Source organism: Marmota marmota, unplaced genomic scaffold (assembly GCF_001458135.2).
Source record: "Marmota marmota marmota unplaced genomic scaffold, marMar, whole genome shotgun sequence".
Taxonomy (NCBI): Eukaryota; Metazoa; Chordata; class Mammalia; order Rodentia; family Sciuridae; genus Marmota; species Marmota marmota.
In genome coordinates this window covers 1,946,682-1,966,290 of record NW_026000168.1, presented here as the reverse complement: position 1 = coordinate 1,966,290, position 19,609 = coordinate 1,946,682, and the positions used below count along the sequence as shown (strand labels likewise).

The 19,609-nt window shown below is 45.3% G+C and overlaps 1 long non-coding RNA gene across 17 annotated transcripts in view; it reads right to left on the bottom strand.

Annotated features, from left to right (window-relative positions):
• Window positions 1-695: 695 nt before the first annotated feature.
• LOC125611719 overlaps window positions 696-19,609 on the bottom strand; it is a 42,613-nt gene continuing 23,699 nt past the window's right edge. For 6 of the 17 annotated variants that reach the window (XR_007341911.1, XR_007341913.1, XR_007341907.1 and 3 more), the window contains 6 exons: window positions 12,360-12,556; window positions 8,895-11,966; window positions 5,331-8,581; window positions 3,293-3,740; window positions 1,838-1,930; window positions 696-1,730 (listed from right to left, as the gene is read on the bottom strand). This is a non-coding gene — a long non-coding RNA (uncharacterized LOC125611719). The remainder of the gene's footprint in view (window positions 1,731-1,837; window positions 1,931-3,292; window positions 3,741-5,330; window positions 8,582-8,894; window positions 11,967-12,359; window positions 12,557-19,609) is intronic. The other 11 variants (XR_007341921.1, XR_007341923.1, XR_007341916.1 and 8 more) reach the window with 10 other exon arrangements.

Sequence of the window (19,609 nt, the reverse complement as noted above, 5' to 3'; positions counted from 1 at the left end):
TCTGAAGACTAAGGAAACAAAAGTTGCCCAGAGGATCCCTGGGATGCTAGTCCGTTCTTTCCCAAGAGGGAGACATCGATTTTTAGCAAGAAATGAGTGGTGTGAAGCAGTAAGACAGGAGATGTGTACAGCACAGAGCAAGGGGCTCGGTGTGCAGCTGGCCAAGGCACCGCTGGGTGCACTAGGCCCTGCCTGGCTCACAGACCCACCGTCCCCCAGACCTCAGGGCCCCAGGGCGAGGGGGCACAGACGTGGGCTCCCATCTTGGAAGGAAAGACAGGAGAAGTAGGTAAGAAGGCAACACAATAGAAAGCTCTCTCTCCCCCTTTCCCAGCACGTGGGCGTTGGAATTTGTGCGAAACTCCACGTGCCGTGAATGGCAAGAGATCATGGCCCCGGAAAGTCTGGGAAGAGCTTTGGAGGGAGGAGAGGATGGGAAATCCTTCTGGAAGTTTGAAAGCTCCGGGGAAATAATGGAAGCTGAAAATGTAAGCAAATGGGGTGAGTAAATCTGTAGTTTTTCAAGAGTCGTAGAACCGCAGCACCATAGCAATACGTTTAGGATAAACTTTTAAACATATTGTAACCAAATACATTAAAGACTGAAAATCGAAACAGACCAGGGCGTACTCGGAAAAATGCACAGGTCAGAGAAAATCACAGCAGCCGAAAATCAAACCCAGCCTATGACCACGGCTTTTCCAAATTCTTTATTAGGGAAACTTCAGACATGTGCAAATTTAACATCAATTCCTCCCTCCGTCAAGGGCCCTCAATCGTCATCAATGTCTCGTCTATATTGTTTCATTTACACCCCTCATTTCCTGTATGTCTGTTTTCTCACCTGAACCCCCGGATCGTTTTGAAACAAATCTCAGAAGTTCCATCATTCATCTGTAAAGATTTCAGTGAAGATTTGTAAAAGATGAGGACATTTTAATAAAATGACTATGATATCAATATCACACCAAACAGAGCCAATGTTAATTCCTGAACATTATCAACCATCCAAATTTCAACCTCAATTTTCCCTGACATTTACACACAATGTTAGAAATTAGGAATTGAGAGTCGCATTGGAAAAATAGATTTATTTCAACCCAAAGTTTGTGTTGCTGTCTTCTCTTGAAAACTCATGAAGATCTAGTAAGGCTGGGTGCCTGTGAACCAGGACCTGGGCAGAAACAGCGCCTCCTGCTGGCTAAGGCTGGTCTCCCAGTCTCCAGCTCACCTTGGACCTCCTCACCCCTGGGTCCTGCCTGCCCCCACAGCCCACAGTGGACGCTGGCTCTTGGACACAGTTGCGTTTACAATCCTGAATCTAAGCAAACACAAACAGGGATTCTGGGAGCCCTCTGTTAGCGTTGGGGATTAATGTCATGGATGGCAAGCAGAGACATGGCCGGAGCCTCACAGGCTTCAATAACACAAAGCAGAGAGCCACAAACCTGAAGACAAATGGTCAGATGTGAAGGTCACACCAAGGACAGAACAGGAGAGGATGCCAGACCAACAGACTGGGGAGCCAAGAGCGGAGTGCAGGAGTTAGGAGGCACAGACTGATTTGATTAATTCAAGAATTATTTGCAGAGCCAAATTATGTGCCGGTCTCCCTCTTTGTGCTCTGTTCCAGGGTACAAAGACGGGCGATGTTGCTTTGGAAGGAGTTGTGCCAAGTCCAACACGACATAACGCCTCCCTCCTCCCGGTTCACTTGTCAGTTTTGAAACCTAAGAAAGTGAGCACAGTAGGTTAAATTAAAAGTGCAGTCACTGGGGCGGGCAGTAATGCTCTTAAAATTAAAATGAAAGTCTAAGACAAGATTTCTCACACCCACCTCTATCTACAGGCCGACTTCTCTGCAGATAGCTGGAATGTTCAATATCCAATGTGAGAAAATGAGAGAGTTTGTGTTTAATGACTAGATGCTCTGCAAAATTGAAGGAGCTTAATTTTAAGAGGGGAGAAAGAAGGTATGTACCATTTGCTTGTTATGCACAATAGCAAATTAAAAACTAAAAGAAGGCAATGAGTGTGAAATATTAAATATTTACTTCCCAGTGATATTTGTGCACTCTGGTATTAATGGATAATAATAATTACTGTACCTTATCCAAGGCACACCTAGACTGAGAGATTCAATTTCTAACACATGGGCTCGTGCGTCTGTCGATACACATGCCTGGTCCCCATTAGTGTTAATTGTATCAGAGGAAATGCACCAATGAAAACAGGAGAGACCCCCAGAAATGCCCTAGAGTGGGAAACCCAGAAGGGTTTCTCCCTGGCAAGTAAGTGAATTAACTCTAGTACAATTTTGCAAGATGAATGTGAATTCCGGACACAGAGAAGCTAAATATGCAAATGATTTAATAGAGACTACCTCACAGATCGCCACGCGTCAGCCCCCTCGTGCATTGAGAACTCCAACATGAGGTGGGACTGCACAGGGGAACCCAAGCATGAAAGTGGTCCTCCACCTGGGGTCCCACGGCGGCTCGCACCTTCAGCAGGGAGGTGCCCTGCCCCTCTGCTCCCTACTCCACTGAAGTCTGCCTGAGCACAGGAAGTGAACCCCAGGGAAACAGAACTCAGAGCCTCGAGGATTGTGCACAGGGAAAAGGCTGTGGACTCCTGTAGGGAGGATCAGGGGCCAAGAGGTCTGAGCTCCAGTGTGACTTCGGCTGTGTAGGGTGACATTGTAGTAGAGCTCAGCTTTTCTATCTGTAAAGAAGGAATGCAATTACCCTAAGCCACCTGCCTCGCTAGATTTAAAGGCTCCTGAAGATAAGTGTGCATGAAGCCACCACAAACTGTGATGCACAGCACCACCCCAAAGACGGTGAGAAATTCAGCAGTGTGAGTTCTGCTTTTTGGGGTGCTGATTTGCTCATTAGGGATGGTTTTGTCTTTTGAGTTTTTTTCTAATACATAAGTGATACACGTCAACGTGTGTACCTTAGAACAAAATAGGCAGAAAGAAGACAACGTATCATTCATGTTCTTGCTGTTCTGAAATAATACTTATCTCAATCTAAGACGGAGGTTCTCAAATGGTCCACTTTGCCCCACCCCCACCCCAGGTGACATTGGGCACTTTTGGAGACATTTTTCACTATTTGCAATTCAGGAGGTGGGGGATACAGAATCTACTGGTGTCCAAGTGAAGGGAGGCCACAGCTGCTAAACACCCCACAGTGCACAGGCCAGTCCCCCATGATGAGGAATTATTCAGCCCCAAACGTCAGAGGGGCCAAGCATGAGGATCCCTGAGCTAAACACAAGTACATACCTGTAAATGTGACATCACGGGTAACTTCAATGCCAGGATGCCATCCCAAGTTGTCTTTCAGCAAATTACACGCTAAGCAGAACACGTTCCCCGAGCCTCACACTCATCAGAGTTTGGTCTTGCTGCAGTAGCCCCCACACCAGGCACACTCGAGACTTCACACAGAAACTGCAAAACGTCTCCTCTTGAATACTCATTTTGCTACCCTCACAATCTCTTATAACTGTTGGAAGTTGCCGAGGTAAGAGGAGAGAGGGCAGATGAGCATCAGGAATGCCTCTTTACTCCTGCAAAATGTATTCCCTGGCCATGCAGTGGGCTCACACTGAGAGATCTTGAACTGGCTCTCTGGAAGATGAGGGACACCACAATCTTCATGGGGACGTTATTACAGTGGGAATATCCTCACAGGTGATCATTTCTGTAGGCTTTTCTTATGAGCAAGTAGCTATGGAATTAAGAAAATAAGTTTTATATTTTGGTTTCTCTTTAATGAAATCTAATAATTTTTTTTCTTTTTCTTTCTTTCTTTCTTTTTTTTATGTACCTGGGATGACCCAGGAGCGCTCTTAACCAATAAGCCACACCTCTAGCCTTTTTGAAAATTTTTTTATTTTTTATTTTGAGATAAAGTCTTACTAAGTTGCTTAGAGCCTCGCTAAATTGCCGAGGCTGGCTTTGAACTTGTGATCTTCCTGCTTCAGCCTCCTAAGTTGCTGGGATTACAAGTGTGTGTCACCACACCTGGCTAAATATTACTTTTACACAGCTAAGAAAATAAACTCCACCAAAATAAATTTAATAATTAATGGAAATGGGAAGAGGTCACATAGGAAAGACGTTTCATAATTATTTTTAAGGGCATGGGATATAGCTCAGTGGTAGTGCTTGCCTAGCATGCCCAAGGCCCTATGTTCAATTCCTAGCACCAGAGGCTGGTAGGGCTTGGGGGGGTCATTTGGTTCTCCAAAGCTTCTTTTTATTTTTGTTTTTCTGAGACAGGGTCTCACTAAGTTGCTTAGAGCCTCACTAAATTGCTGAGACTGGCCTTAAACTTTTTTTTTTTTTAATTTATTTTTTTTTATTGGTTGTTCAAAACATTATAAAGCTATTGACATATCATATTTCATACAATAGATTCAAGTTGGTTACCTCCTGCCTAACCCTCCCCTGTCTCTGGGATTACAGGCATGTGCCTCCTGCACCCCTATCTCAATTTTTTGAAACTAATGACAAGGATTCTAGTTAAATGGGATCACAGAAGACAAAACCAGACCAACCAACCATATTATTTGCAATATATAGGGTATATCTTTATGTCTCCATAAATATAATTCTAAACAATCCTTCTAACAGCACAAAATATTTCACTGTATTGATATGATAAATTCGCAACACTTTTTTTTATTAACAATCTTTCATTGTCAATAGTAAATACACAATGCTATTTTAAATGCCCTCACTGCCAAATGCCTATGTACATCTTGAATTATGTAGTTAAATTAGAAGAATTCAAATTAGAAGTCAAAGTCTAGAATTCATATGGCTGAGTTATCCTCCAATAGGTTTTATTGAAAGACAAAACTCAAGTTCACCTTCATACTTGCTGGTTTATCTCCTCTAACAATCTGCTTCTATTCCTAGGGTAGCACCTGCTGCTATTCCTGGTGAGCAGGATGTTTTACAGGAACATGGCTTTCTCTATGCCACAGCCTGACCCAAACTGCCAACATTAAAGTGAATTCTGGGTTTTGATTCAGCCACTGATCACTGATCCTGAATTATCTCAGGTAGAAATTCACAATGGCAGACAAATAGCAAACCTGGTCAGGCCATCAGGGACCCTAGTTAGCAGTCTATCATTCTTTGACACTAACCTGAAGCCTCATGAAATTGGCTGTATATCAATTCAATAAACATATGTAACTAGCTTTTTAAAATATCATTCCCAAGCATTAATATATGTCTATTTTTGTTTGTTGTGATAGTTTCTCAGCAAACACAAAGAGAGGCACTCATTTGAAATTTCAGGCCTTACCTTTGCTGGCCCTATTGATGAGACTTGGAATTGACTCTTTCTTCTAAGAGAGCTCTGCTGTCCTGGGAGACCCTGGAGATGGCTGGCCAAACACTGAGGTCTCAGCAGCTCGGGGTGTTATTCAGAAATTACTATGTTGTGTTTCTAACAATCACGTGCCTGGAAATAGGGGCCATTTATACAGAAAACAAAATATTTTTAATCAAGTGAAAGGGACCCTCCAGGTGCCTCAAGGTCTCCGCATGGATTGTGGCACTGTGGCTCCGCAGTTCTTCCTCTGGCCACCAGGGTGCCTCTCTCTGCCCCCAGAATCTGCTGTGCGGGGCGGCTCTGTAACACATCCTTCAAGTGTGAATTTATTCTTTCCCTCCTTGCTGGCAATTTTTACTTTTCCAGCTTGGCACATAGAATCTTGCAAGTCTCCCTGGAAGGTGACTCATATTTAAATATGAATGGGGCAGCTGGCTCCTGTTATCTTAAAGGGTTACATTATGTCATTGCACATTTTCAACTGGGGTAAAAACAAACTCTGCTCTTTTCACACATTGATTCCAGTCGTGCAGATTTCTATGAGATCACAGGGACTTATAAAGTGTCTGAGATTTTTCCAGCTTCAAAAATCTAAGACCAACGAACTCTTTCTTAATAATGCAGCAACAGCAACAAAATTCCCTCTGTTACCTGTCCTGCCGTTTGGGATTCATTTCCAAAACATGGCAGTGACCACCGTGGTAATGACCATGATGACAATAATGGGGATGTTGGCAGATGCCTATGTGCTATGACTTCTCACCTCGTCCCAGGCGCTGTGTCCGTGGCTTCCCCGTCATCCTCCACTACCCCAGGAGAAGCTTCTCGCTGTTGTCACCTTCCACATGTGGTCTCCAAGCTTCAGGGGATAAGGTCAACGAGCCAGGAGGGGGCAGGGCCAGGTGTACACACTGGAGACAGCCACCTGGGTTAGGAGCCTGGTTAGCCCTCTTGCCGGCATTGCATCACCTGGGAAATGGTTCCTAGAGCAGCTCCTAATCCCACCAGGGCTGTCGTGTGGATTATGTGACATCCAGGCACAATGACTAGACAGCGCCTGCTCTTCACCTCTGTGACCAAGATACCAAGAACAACTCTCAGGAGGGAAAGCGAATTTGGGGCTCATGGTTTTAGAAGACTAATTCATGGTGGCAGGTACACTGTAATGTGTTGGTAGTAATAAAGTTCTCCAAAAAAGAGCACTGGGATCAGGGAGGGAAGGCAGGGCTGCGGTACTACCTTCTCAAAGTCCATGTTGCTATTTGGCGCTACCCCTAGAGAGGGCAAAGCTTCCTCATCACAAATAGAACCAAGTCCTCTTAAGGTACCCAATAACAAGGAGTTTTTGAAGTTTCAAAGTACCAATTCTTCTGGGCCACAGACTACAGTAAACATTCCTGTGCAAGAAATAATTCACTCTTCATAGCGAACTTTCAAGATAAGTTCAGCTAACCTCAGTGACATGGATGAATGGAGTTTGGGGTGGTTAAATTGTTGGACCCCAGGGCGCAGCGGGTAAGTCATGGCACCAGGATGTGAGCCTGTGCTTGTTCTTGCACCAGGTTGCCTGCCCTCCACATTGGTGAAGGCTGAGAGGCAGAGGGGCACACCTTCTTGGTGGTTGTAGTCACAGTCTGCAACAGAGGGCCTGAAGCAGGGCAGCTCAGAATACGTGGAAAACGAGTGAGTGAGTGGGGTATCCAGAGCCTGCGTCTGCCAGAATGTGTCTCTGAATTACAGATGATGAACAGTTTCGTGTGACTCATTGCTGGGGCTTGAGTGTGTCCTCCAAATTCAGTTGGAAACAACCCCAACGCAACAGTGCCAGGGGCAGCTAATGGGAGGTGCTGAGGCTGCATGGCTCTGCCCTACTGATGGCCGCTGTGGACGTGGGCTCTCTTCTGCTCTTCTGCCATGGGAGGACACAGCATCCAGCCTCTCCTGCCCTCTTCCTTTCCGCCAGGTGAAGATGCCATCAGGAGGCCCACACCAGGTGCCAGTGCCTTGGTCTTGGACTCCTAGTCTCCAGAACTGCAAGAGAGAGTGCATTTCTGTCCTTTATAAATGACCAAGTCTCAGGCATTCTCTTATAGCAGCACTGACGCAGTGACACGCGTATCACCAACTTACCTGTTGTTTGCCGAGCGCCCACCACACTCATTGCTCCTGGGCAAGCTTCATCCTTGATTCACTCAACAAATGCTGAGTGCCTGCTGTGTACACACACGCTCACTTTTGGGAAGGACACAAAGGAGCATCAGATAAAACAAGAGGCAGGACCTGCTATTGCTGTTGACTTTTGTCATCTTCCTGTGTGCGGGAAGCAGAACAGGGGTTCCCCAAAGACATGTGCATCCGAGGCTCCAGAGCCCACGGATGTGCCAACCTCTCCTCGCAAAGGAAATCTGCCAACGGGCCAAGGGTAGGGCTTTGGCATGGGGTTGGCCTAGGTGTCTGGCTGGGACAACTGAGTCAGGGTCCTTATCTGAGCCTGTTCCTATGGAGCTCAGAGGCAAGGAAGAGGTGACCAGGGAGGAACCAGAAGAAGTAGCCTGGCTGGCTCTGGCAATGAGGGAGGTGCCACCCGCCAAGGAGCGTGGGCAGCCTCTGGGGGCCCGAAAGGCAAAGAGAAAACCACCCAACACCTCCACTCAGGAGCACGGACCTGCCCACACCTTGCCTTGCCCTGTGACAGTCAGAGATGCATAATAACAAATTCGCATTGTTTAAGCCATTGAGTTTGTAGTGATTTTTTACATCAGCAATAGAAAATAACAGAATGGACAAGGATAAAAGAAACAGGGTTCCCAGGCTCCCTCACATTTCAAGGGCAAATATCAATTCTCATGCTTAAAAATTGGAAAGTAAAAGAACGTAATGAATAATAAAATAAATATTAGTATTGAGCCCTTTTGGATCCAGCTGCAGAAATCCCCATTACTTACACACACACACACACACACACACACACACACACACGGCCGATCTTCCACGTCGACAGTGTTTGGGGGTTGAAATGTGATCTCTTGCCCGTCGAGGTGGAGGGTCACTCCTCCTAATGGTCATTGGACTCCAGAGGTCCACCAAGAAGATATGCAACCAACACTTACCTTCCATTTTTTTTTAAAAAAAAAACTTCAATTATTTTTGTTGGTCACACTCACCAATAAATTTGTTCTTTCAAAAAGAATGTGTGTTTTCCACTTAGATCACTTCATCCACTGTGAAGGGAAACAGAAAAAGGATTGAAGCTGTGCCGAAAAGGAGAAAAAATTAATTTTCTTTCAGCGGGAGGATCTTGCTAAAATGAAACATCTTTCCCAAGAAAATGGACGCTAACGCAAGCCGGCAGTATACCAGCAAAGTCCTCTCATAATATTTTTCTTAGAGCTTACTCACATTTTAAAAATTGCCTTTTCTCTCACCCCCAAATGATGGTCAAAAAAAGATAAATCTCCTCTGGACAAGAGCGACTTTTTCCTGGTGAAGTTACATAAGCTTCTGTGGAGTTGTCTTTCGATGGGGAAAACTTACCAAAAGGAAAGATCATTAACGGTTGAAAGGGATCATTTGTATGACTTGAAGAAGAGCTAGAGAACTCCCAGGTTCTCCCAAGGTGACCTGCCAGCATCTGAGGCCCGACTCTGTGCTTAGTGATGGCGGAAAATTCTCTGCGCCTGATATGTCACAAACAGGGTATTCAACTGATGGGCATTTGCTATGTAATTTCAATCCCAACTTCATTTTACATAATGAGAAATGTAAGCACGATGCTCTTGGATGTCGTGGGACGGAGGGAGAGTATAAATTTTTAAGAAAATATGTATCTAGTCTTGAAAATATGTTATCACGCCCCTGGAGCAAGAGGTGGAGGGGGGGTGGATAAAGAAAATGTCCACGGTGCCAGGCAGGGCGCAGGACTGCGGGAGAGCAGGTGTGCACCACTGAATGGGCCTCCGGGGATGGGAAGCTTTTAAAAGAGATTGATTCTCTTGCTTAACTAATGACTTCAAACCTGCTTTTAAATGTATTAATTACTTGTGGAAAAGAGTCTTCATTTGCTTCTAAATTGTTTCTCTGGGTGATTCTTTACTTGCAAAAATGTCTGGGCTAAAAGTGAACATTCTGTCACTAGATTTAAATAAAACATTTAAAGAGCATACTTAAATACACTATACGATTTAAATAGCATATTTTAAATATTTTATTTAAAATCATATAAAACATTTGAATTTAATTAAAATTATGCCAAACATATTTAAAAGAACATAAAACATTTAAGATTTTTGTTTTATATGCAAAATCATATATTTTCTACGTGAAATAGTGACATTTATTTCTTTAATGGATATATATATAGGCGCGAGAGTGAAAATCTCTTAAAAGAACTTGTTTTTCTTCCACTTGGGCATGTGAGTCCCTGTGCATGACACCAGGGTATGAAAACCTCCACCCTGTGGTTGGTCTTGCGGAGTGTGTAAATTCTAATCAGGCAGCAGCCGCCTCTTCACTGCCTTTGATACCTGTTCTCAATGCGACAAAGTTGCCGATTCAATGACTTTTTAGTTTGATCTGCGGAAGGCATTTGAATCTACATAAAAGATGCGTGTTTGGTTTGCCCAAAATATTTTTAAATACTCAGAATATAACATCACAGGGGCAGACACCTCTATAATCATCGGAATGTTAAGCACAATTCCATATTGGGCCTGTGACTGAATTCTTGACTTCTGGCAGCCGAAGGATCCAGGTCCACCTGAACTGAATCTCTGCAGCCCCCAAGGCACAACCTATTTTCACTGTGCACCTCGAAACGTTTCCAGGGACATGGAGCTATTTTGCCAATTTGCCGTCCAGGGCCAACTCATGAGTCACAGGCAGCAGAGAGAAGAAACTTAATACACATGGCATTAATGAGTAGGCTGAGGATTAGTCATTTTAAACACTCCTTAGAAATACCATAAAGTAACAAATAACATTTTTAAAAGAACTTGCAGGCACCTTGATGTTGGAGCAACTATTTATTTTAATCCGGCATCTGACGGAACATACAGGAGTATCTTCCCTATGCCAAGATTTACATATCTTTTGCTATACAAACATTTGGAAAGCAAGACAAAAAAAAAAAAAAAAACCTAAATAAAGGTAATTGGATCAAATTCTTTACTCTAACTTTGGTTGCATGTTTAATAGTACCCAGGCTTTTTAGTTTCAAAGGTAATCTGGAGTTTTTAAAGTTTCATTTCCACCTAAAATATATAGATAAGGGAAACACAGGAGGAGAAAGAATCGACATCAAAAACACATCTTTGGTTGGCCTCAAACACATCTTAATACATAGAATGAATATCTAATTGTTAAAATCAACACAAAAGAGAGAGCGTTTTCGAGGATCCCAACAGGATAATGCAATCCAGCAGTTTATAAACACGAGGCAGGAATTAAAATTAAAAACTACCCCGGGTCAGAAAGGATACCACTTTATAATTAGAGAAAAAACTCCCGGTACCCTGTGGAGATTAAGGAGATGGTTTCTGAGCATGTACATAAGAGACAAAAATAAACACCGCCCACAGTCTGGAAGCACAATGCTGTTCCCTGGTGATGGGAACACAAAGAGGAGCCTCTAACAAGCTCCAAAAATATGTGTGTGTGTATTTTAAGTAAAATTCAGCTTTCTAGCCAACTCCATTTTTTCCCCCTTGCTGGAAATAATGAACTAACCTAAAAGTGATCTGGGATATGTGTAAAAAGGACATCAACCTGAGCGAAACAGGTTGAAGAGCGCCATACACTTACTGAAGATTAAATCGGAGCTGGGTATGTAGGATTCGGTGATAAAACAATTTGGGTTGGTTCCTTCCCGAGGCAAGGATGCTTTGGGCTTTATCAGAAACCAGGCTCGCATAGCTAATCAGTGGCAGGACCAGCCCCGGCTGCAAAATGGGAGTCCCAGGCAGCCCCTTGAAATACATACATGCTCAAAACTCATTACTTCTGATGTACCTTGTTCTTGACCTAAATGCAATAGAAATTCTTCCTTGGGGGGCACGATATACATGAAAAAGTACAACTTCTCTTTAAAACGCCATTAGAATATTTTATTGTGTGTGGACATACACTCTTGTTACTCCTAAATGCTATTCTATTGAGCACAGTTTATATTCACTGGCAAAGCAAAATCTCCGGGGAAGCCAGAGAGGGAATGCAATTTCTAGTAATAACAGCTCACAACAGTGAATACTCTCCACTTATCCCCACAATTTCCAGCTATTCTGGACTCCTTTCTGAATTAACCTTTCATATCAAAAGGAGCAATTCTGCACACTAGAGACTCCGGCACAATTTCATGCATAATTTATTCACTCAGTTCAACATTAAACGCACAGTCCTTGACTTTGTCAAGGTGGATTCTGTTGGCAGACTTCACAAGCAGCAAAACACAAGAAATGAGATCCACAGCTCAACCTCTGCACCTAGCCTGTCTGCTGAGCAAGCGGGAGGGGTGGTCCGGAGGAAAAGAAGATGAGACTCCAGCGCAGCAGGCTGCCATCGAGGATCTCTGGCCCCCGTCACGTTATCATGTCCACCGTCTCTCAGAAATGCCTTCCCCCCCCCAAGTTAAAAAAAAAAAAAAGTAAATAAAACAAACTTGAATTCTGTGTCAGCAACAAAAGTCTGGTAGAATTTGTTGGCTTCTGATGTCTGCTCTGTGGGTGGAGAGCGGTGGGGTGCTCAGGGTGGCTTTGGGGGCACCACTGCCAGAGCTCATTCCAATAGACGAGACATTAGCTTGAAGTCACACGAGAAGGGCTCACTTCAGAAATTTAAATAACACAGACTCTCCAATGAGATCTCAAGCCCTGGATTTGTACTCACAGGTTGGTCTGTGGGAATACAGGGATCCAGTTTCTCTTCCTAAGCTGCTTATTTGGACCCTCAGATGAGGGGTGTGTGCATCAGCTGAGAACCCAGAACCCAGCTCACCACCAGACTCACCTGAGCCTTTTCTGTGCCTGAAGCAGCTTAGGGTAGATGAGACCTCCTCTTCTCCTCCTTGGACATGCAACCTTACCTCAACACCACGGGCCCAGCCACCACGGGTCCAGCCACCACGGTCCACCACGGCCCAGTTTCAGAGCCTGCAGACTGCCCTTCTCCTCAGTGTCATGCATGACCAACAATTTTCGTTCATCCTGGAACCGACAACTTTTTTCCAGTTAATAATTACATTAGCTTTGCAGCCTGAGCACTTCATACATGCCAGCAACATTACCACGGGTTTCACAAGCATGACGAGATAATCATTAATACCCACGTGCTGCACATAAAGGAACTGAGGCTCAAAGATCCTCATCACCACGCAGACCACCTCTCCTGCAGGCCTCAATTTCCCCTACCAGGCACAGTGTGCAATTAAGCAACTATCATTTGAATGTGGAAACAGACACTGAGTTCCCTAAATACATTAGGCAAAGTGATTTGGTCCCTAACTTTTGCACTGACCCCTTAAAAACATGACTTTCCACCACCAGCCACACCCCACTTTCCAATGCCCTGGCTGATGTGAGGCTGAGGAGTGTGCCATGGGACGTCATTGGGAATCATTGGGAATTCCACAAGTGCTAGAGATTTCCACACAGGACACTTTTGCGAAGGTCTTTAAATCTAAACTTTCACCAGCAGCCCCCACGGTCTAGTTAGAAGCCTGATACACATAAACTGGAGCCTTACCAAAACTGAGTCTTACTTTTATAATTTGCCTTTAAATTTACTGCAAGACCATGAAAATTAAACGCCTCTGGTCCTGGCAAAGTAGCTGGCTACGGGCTCAGCAGTCCTCCTCAGTTCCCATTCTGCAGCCTTTTTATTCCCTCAAGACAGTTTCTGGATTTGGACCAAATGACTGAAATCTGTGAAAACTCCGAGGTGCAGCACGTTTCCCGTTTATGGTCTTTTCCACCCAGGAGACGCTGATTTGCATCTTGATTATGACATACCACAAGGAAGCGGAGAAGCCCCACTTGGCCCTGGATTCTATTTACCCACTTCCCCAAACCACCATGCAATTTGAGATGATTGGCAGGCAGTGGAGAACAGCACCAGGTAGGGCGGCCACATCAGACTCTGGGTACAACGGCGACCCCTCCACCTGTGTCCTACCTACCCCTCACTTCCCCCATCACAGCGTGCCAGGGCCAAGGAGGCCCGAAGCCTCGGCCTGGCATTAGAGATCCCTGCAGCAAGATCTCACGCTTTCAAAGCTCCTGGAACCGTACCTCAGCCTGCTGTTCTCTACAGAGGCCGGCATGCGGACATGACCAGAGACAGGCCAGCTCCTTTACATCCCACGCCGGAAAACTGGGGGCATGGGTACTAACCTTTCTGTACCTCAGTCCTCGTTAGGAAACCGGGTTGAATAATATCCAGCTCTGAGAACAGTTATGAGAGTTTAACCTGGTGATGCTTTCAAGATACCAAACGCACCGCCTGGTGCGGGGCAGCTTGGCATTCCCTGTGCCGTTTAGCTGCCTTCTTTGTATCTTATTTTAGAGGGGAGCCTTCCGAGTGTGAGACCAACTTTGAATGTCATCTTCACAATATTTCTGTTGTGATCGTTCTCTTACAGATATTGACCCAAAACCCAGAAATGAAGTCACCTGTGCAAAGGTTACTTGGCTGGTAAATGGGGAGCCGGGGTCTGATCGTATATCTTTGATTTAAAGCCTACGGAGTTTAAATCTCCATGCCACGCCGCCATGCCGATCAACGGTTGACGAAAGGAGCTTTGCGAGAACCGACAACATATTGAGGAGGAATTTGTGCAGGACCATAAACTCACCTCACAATGAAAATAAATTCAATTCTCAACTATCCCTACAGGGTCCTCCACTGCAGAAAAGGGATCTCCAATGTGTGCTCTCAGAAGCAGACCACTGTCCACCACGTTTCCCTCTCTCTTCTGGGACCCTGTCACTCACCTGTCACCTCTGGAGAAGACTCATCCCTGGTGACAGGAGCCACTTCCCAGAGACAGGCTACTGGAATGTGTGTTAGTCAGGGTTCTTCAGAGACACTGTACCGAGTGTGTGTGTGTGTGTGTGTGCGTGTGTGCGTGTGGGTGGGGGGGTGTGTACGTGGGTGTGCATATATAAAGAGATTTATTAGAAGGAGTGGGTCACACAGTGTGACTGTGCACGCCACAGGTCCAGATCTTCAGTGTGAACCCGTAGGCTGGACGCCCAGGAAAGCTGGTGACATAGAGCAGGTCCAAGAGCCATCTGCAGGAGAAGTCCCTCCTGCCGAGGAGGCCAGTCTGTTTGTACCCACCTGGTCAGATGAGGCTCACCCCCTAATATGGAGGACAACTTATTTTACTTGAAGTTTCTCACCTTAAATGTAAATTTCATTTCAAAAAACATCCTCTAAATTGGCACAAAAATTTAGCCATTAGAATTTTAACTTTTTAAAAATTATTTCTCATAGTTGTAGATGGACAGAATGCCTTTATTTTATTCGTTCATTTATACGTGGTGCTGAGGATCAAACCCAGTGCCTCACACATGCTAAGCAAGCTCTCTGCCACTGAGCTAAAGCCCCAGTCCCTAGCTGTTAGAGTTTACCCCCAGCCCTCCCCATCCAAATGGACAACAATTAACTGATACAGAATTTAAAGGGTCAGAAAAGGGCTGGGGATGTGGCTGGGTGTGAGGGTGCTTGCCTAGCACGTGCAAGGCCCTGGGTCCACTCACTAGTAGTGCAAAAAAATAAATGAAAACAAAGGGTCCCAAAGAGCACAAGTCAGTGGTGCGGCTTGGGCTTAGGAGTCCCCCATATTTGTGGCTCAGCTGAGAAGAGGTCTCAAGAGATCCTCTGCTTGCCTGGCTTTCTCCTCTCGCCTGTTCTGTGTCTTCTCCCACTCACAGGGTGGTCCCAGTCGGCGGCCCCTCAACAATCCCATGCAACAGGTCCACACCCCCTACTCAGGCTCTGCCTCCAGGCCCCAGCTCATTGTCCCTACCCGTCCCTGGAGCCTCTGTGCCCTTTCAGCACCCTCCTCCTGGCCAGCCTCGGTGTCCACCTCATCTACACGTGCTCCGTTACAAAGGAGGCTTCTCTGAGGCCAGTTTCACGTCTTCGTTTGAAAACTGCCCCCTACTCACTCGACTTCCTCTGGGCCACAGACTTCATCTGAGCACGGGGCCCCAAGAGACCAGTCTGCAAATCAGGCTTTGAGAGAATTTCATTGGCTTCTACCTTTCCACTGCAGTGGCCCATCAGTCTCTGCACCTGCAGCTCTAAGAAATAACAGGCTCCTGGATCTTCATTCTAAAGTTGTATGGGAGGCCCAGGATGCTCAAGTATATAAACCATCTCATGTCAAGATCCTCAAAGAATCCTTTAATGACCCCTGAAGGGAACCAACAAACACCACCACAAACAAGAAACTTCACACACCAGTGCGGGAGCAAGACAGGCTTTCCTGGGGAGCTAGAGCAAGTCCCAGATCTCCCCCGCTGGTCAGAATCAGGTCACGTGCCCACCTTTAACCCAACACTGTGGCTGAGTCAGGAGGACACTAACCAGAACAGAACCCCAGATCTGAGAGTGACACCCTTGGAGACGCGGAAGTGAGCGGGGGCTCGTCCACCCACCAGAGAGGAGCCCAGCAGGACGCTGGCAGCAGAGACGTGACAAGTCCTCGTCTCTGTCCCAGGGGTCTCCACGCTGGGCTCCCCCATAATCTAGGGACCCCAAAAACCTCTTCATAGAAAAGAGAAGTATAAACGAGCTGAGAATCCGGGACTATTGGGCCCTTTCCCTGTTTCAACTAAGCCTCTCTTCCTTTTTGAATTTTCAATATTGGGCTCCTTTGCCAGCCTTTCTTTAAAAATTGTTTCTTAAGTAAATAATAAATAAACCAGTGTATCTGAAGAAGGCCTACCTTTCACACCTAACTTTGGCTTGTTTAATTTTAACTTTCTCCAACACTATTTTGGATATATCCTTTTCCCAGTCTCCTCCCCAGCTTCTGCTCTTATTCTGCATTTTAATTTTTATTCCACTTCACTTATTTGGCCAGGTATATTACCTGTTAAACAGGCCATGCCAACCTATTCTCTTTAAAAGGCCGACGTGAACAGTAAGGAGGAAGAGAAGCTGTGGCGGTCTGGCTGAGCACTGACGGACTTATTTCCCAGCGGCCACCAGGCCACGCTGAGAATTCCTGGAGCTGCAAAGTAGTTGCAGAATAATGTTAGGCAGGATCTGAGAATGGTCACCCAGGATTCCCAGTTCCTGGTGATCCATGGAGCCCTGACCTAGGGGTTGCTATGAAGGGACTTCACAGGCAGATATCAAGGTGGCCGATCAACTGGCCTGAGGCCTGGGAGACTATCTATGTGCCCCAAATGTGATCATATAAATTCTCAAAAGCAGAGTGTCTGTGGATGGGGTGTGGCTAAGTGGTAGACCATTTGCGGAGTATGCATGAGGCCCCGGGATTGGTCCCCAACACAAAAAGAAAGAGAGAAAAGAAAAAAAAAAAGAAAAGGAGCACTTTCTCTGGTTAGTAGTAAAAGTCAGACTTGAACATGAAAAGCACCCAGTTTGCTACACCTGGCTTAAAATGGGCTGGGGGCACGTGACAAGGTACACAGGCAGCCCTGAGGGGCCAAGAGCTGCCCGCTGGCCACAGCCCGCAGGGAACAAGGCCACCAGACCTTCGACAGCACAGTCTGAATTCTGCCAGTAACCTGGAGGAGCCTCGAGAGAATTCTTCCCAGAACCTCCAGTAAGACAGTAACAAGGTAATACCCTAAGGTTAAACTTCGGAGACCCTAAGCACAAAACCTCACCAAGCCTTCCAAGCCGTCCAAGTCCCGTAACTGAGGTCATTGGTATTGGAAGTGGCTAAGTTCTTGGCAATGTTACAGCAATAGATGTTGGATATATTTGTATCCTAAGACCTGCTTAACAACGTAGGACCAAGCACCAAGGAGCGGGGGGTTTCACCATCTTGTTTTGATTTTGCTTTTTTGCCAGTACCAGGGATTGAACCAAAGGCTTTGTGCATGCTGGGCTCTGCTGTACCGCAGGGCTACACCCCAGCCTAGAAGTCAACTTTTGGTGGCACTTGCTCTCTGCACACCAGGGGTGCCCTAAGTTCACAGCACCCACACACCCACCATGGAGGAATTCCAACGTAAGCATTTTCTTCTGGCTCTTATGGATGTCTGTATTAGCATATAATTCCAAAAAGCAGCCAAAGTTGTCACTTATTATTTGATGACTATGATTGTCAAATTATTTGATCAACTCTAACCTGTTTTCTATCTATGGTCAGCTTTTATACACCAACATAGTGCTTTGCCATGCTGAACCACTCTGCCATCTGTGTTCCTTGAAATGTGTGGAATGAAGAGGTGACAGCTATATATTGTTAATATAAACTTTGCAAGCAGAGCGGCCGGCCCAGACTGCAGTGCCTCAAGTGCTCATCAAATTCATCAATCCATAAAGTGTTTCCTAAGCCATTCCGTGATACTGCACAGCTAGTGCAAACAGTTTACACACATATAAGATACCACCTTGTTAATATGAAGTCTAAGATTTGCAGCCCTGTCAAATCTGGGACCAAGAACTTTTGATTCAATTCAAAATGCTAAATTTGTTTCTTTCCTGGCCCTTGTAATTTAAAAAGTAATAAGAGACAAAGAGAGCTAAATTCTCCAGGCTAAAGGAATTTCCAATGTGTGTACCTGTATATAAAATTGCCATTCAATACATGGTTATTATATTTTTAAATCTTTGTTGCTATAAACTTAATCGATACAAAGTTACCTTTAAAAGAATTTAAGCAAGGGACTATATTTTTTCTCCTCTAGTCTTATTCAAATTAATTTGAAAGACTTTTTTTCCCCATGTACGGCTCCCCATTTGCCTGATGTACTCTGACATAAATTCAATACAAATTCAGCTGGCTGTTCAGAGGGGCAGTCTGGAAATGTTAATTGACTGATCAAAATAAAGGCCTTGTCCTAATTCTAGACAGCTCTCATCCCTAAAAGAATCATGTTCCCAAATTCCTATACATTTAAAATAGAATTCCAGAGCCTTTGATGGAGTGTGCCAGTCTGCATTAGTTTCCCGTCTCATAAAACCCGTGGCTGAGAATATGCACCGCACACACAACTGTGGCAGACACGACCTGTGGCAGTCTCCACAGTGAAAATGCTCGTGCAGAATTGCCCTCGGATCACGTTACGCATGCCACCCAGCAATTCCTGGATGAGGACAGACAGCGTGCCTGGCACCGGGATCGTGGTCCTAATTGTTATGAGGAGCCCTTGTGCCATCTCCAGTTCCATCAGCCTACGATGTTGTAACGTCTCATAATCAAACTCTCTCTCAAAGTCAATTTCGCTCTTTTAGTAAAGCTACCCAAGATCCCACTAACTATGCACCCACCCAAAATGAGGATTTCCCCTGCAGAGAGGTTTGCCCTCTGTTAAAACTGATAGCCACTGTGATCCCGAGCCACAGCTACTACACTTCAGTTCTTACCTAGCCTTTTGTGTTCTAGCAGTATTTAACCCCTTGCTGGGTGTCCTGTATAGATCTAGATATTGTGACATTTATCATCTTAAAAACACAATTCAGTGGCACGGAGTCTATTCACAATATTGTGCATCTATCACCACTATTTCCAGAACTTTCTCATCATCCCCCAAGGAGACTCTACACACATGGATAATAACTTGGCGTCCTCTCTACCCCTCCCCATGACCCTGTTCTCCTTTCTACCTCTGGGGGTGGCCTGTGTTGGGTCCCTCACTTTGTGTACACCTTATGTCCCTCTGCATGCTTTCAGGGTCTCTTGTCATATGTATTGGAATTCCGTTCCTTTCAGTGGCTGAATAGTATTCCACTATGTGTCTTTGCTGCGTGTTGCTTACCCCTTCTTCTACTGGTGAACACTGGGTTGTCTCACCTCTGGGTTCTGTGAGCAATGCTGCCCTGAACACTTGTACGAGGTGCCTGCGTCCTGCTTGAGTTCCTCGGGACAGGTACATTCGAGTGGAAGGGCTGGGTCATGTGGTGGCTCCTTGTTTGACGTTCTAAGGAGCTGCCCAGCCATTCCACAGCTCTGCACAAGGGTTCCAATTTCCCTGCATCCCTGCCAACAACTGTTTTTTCTTTTTCTTTCTTTCTTTTTTTTTTTATATAATGGCTGACCTAATGGACAT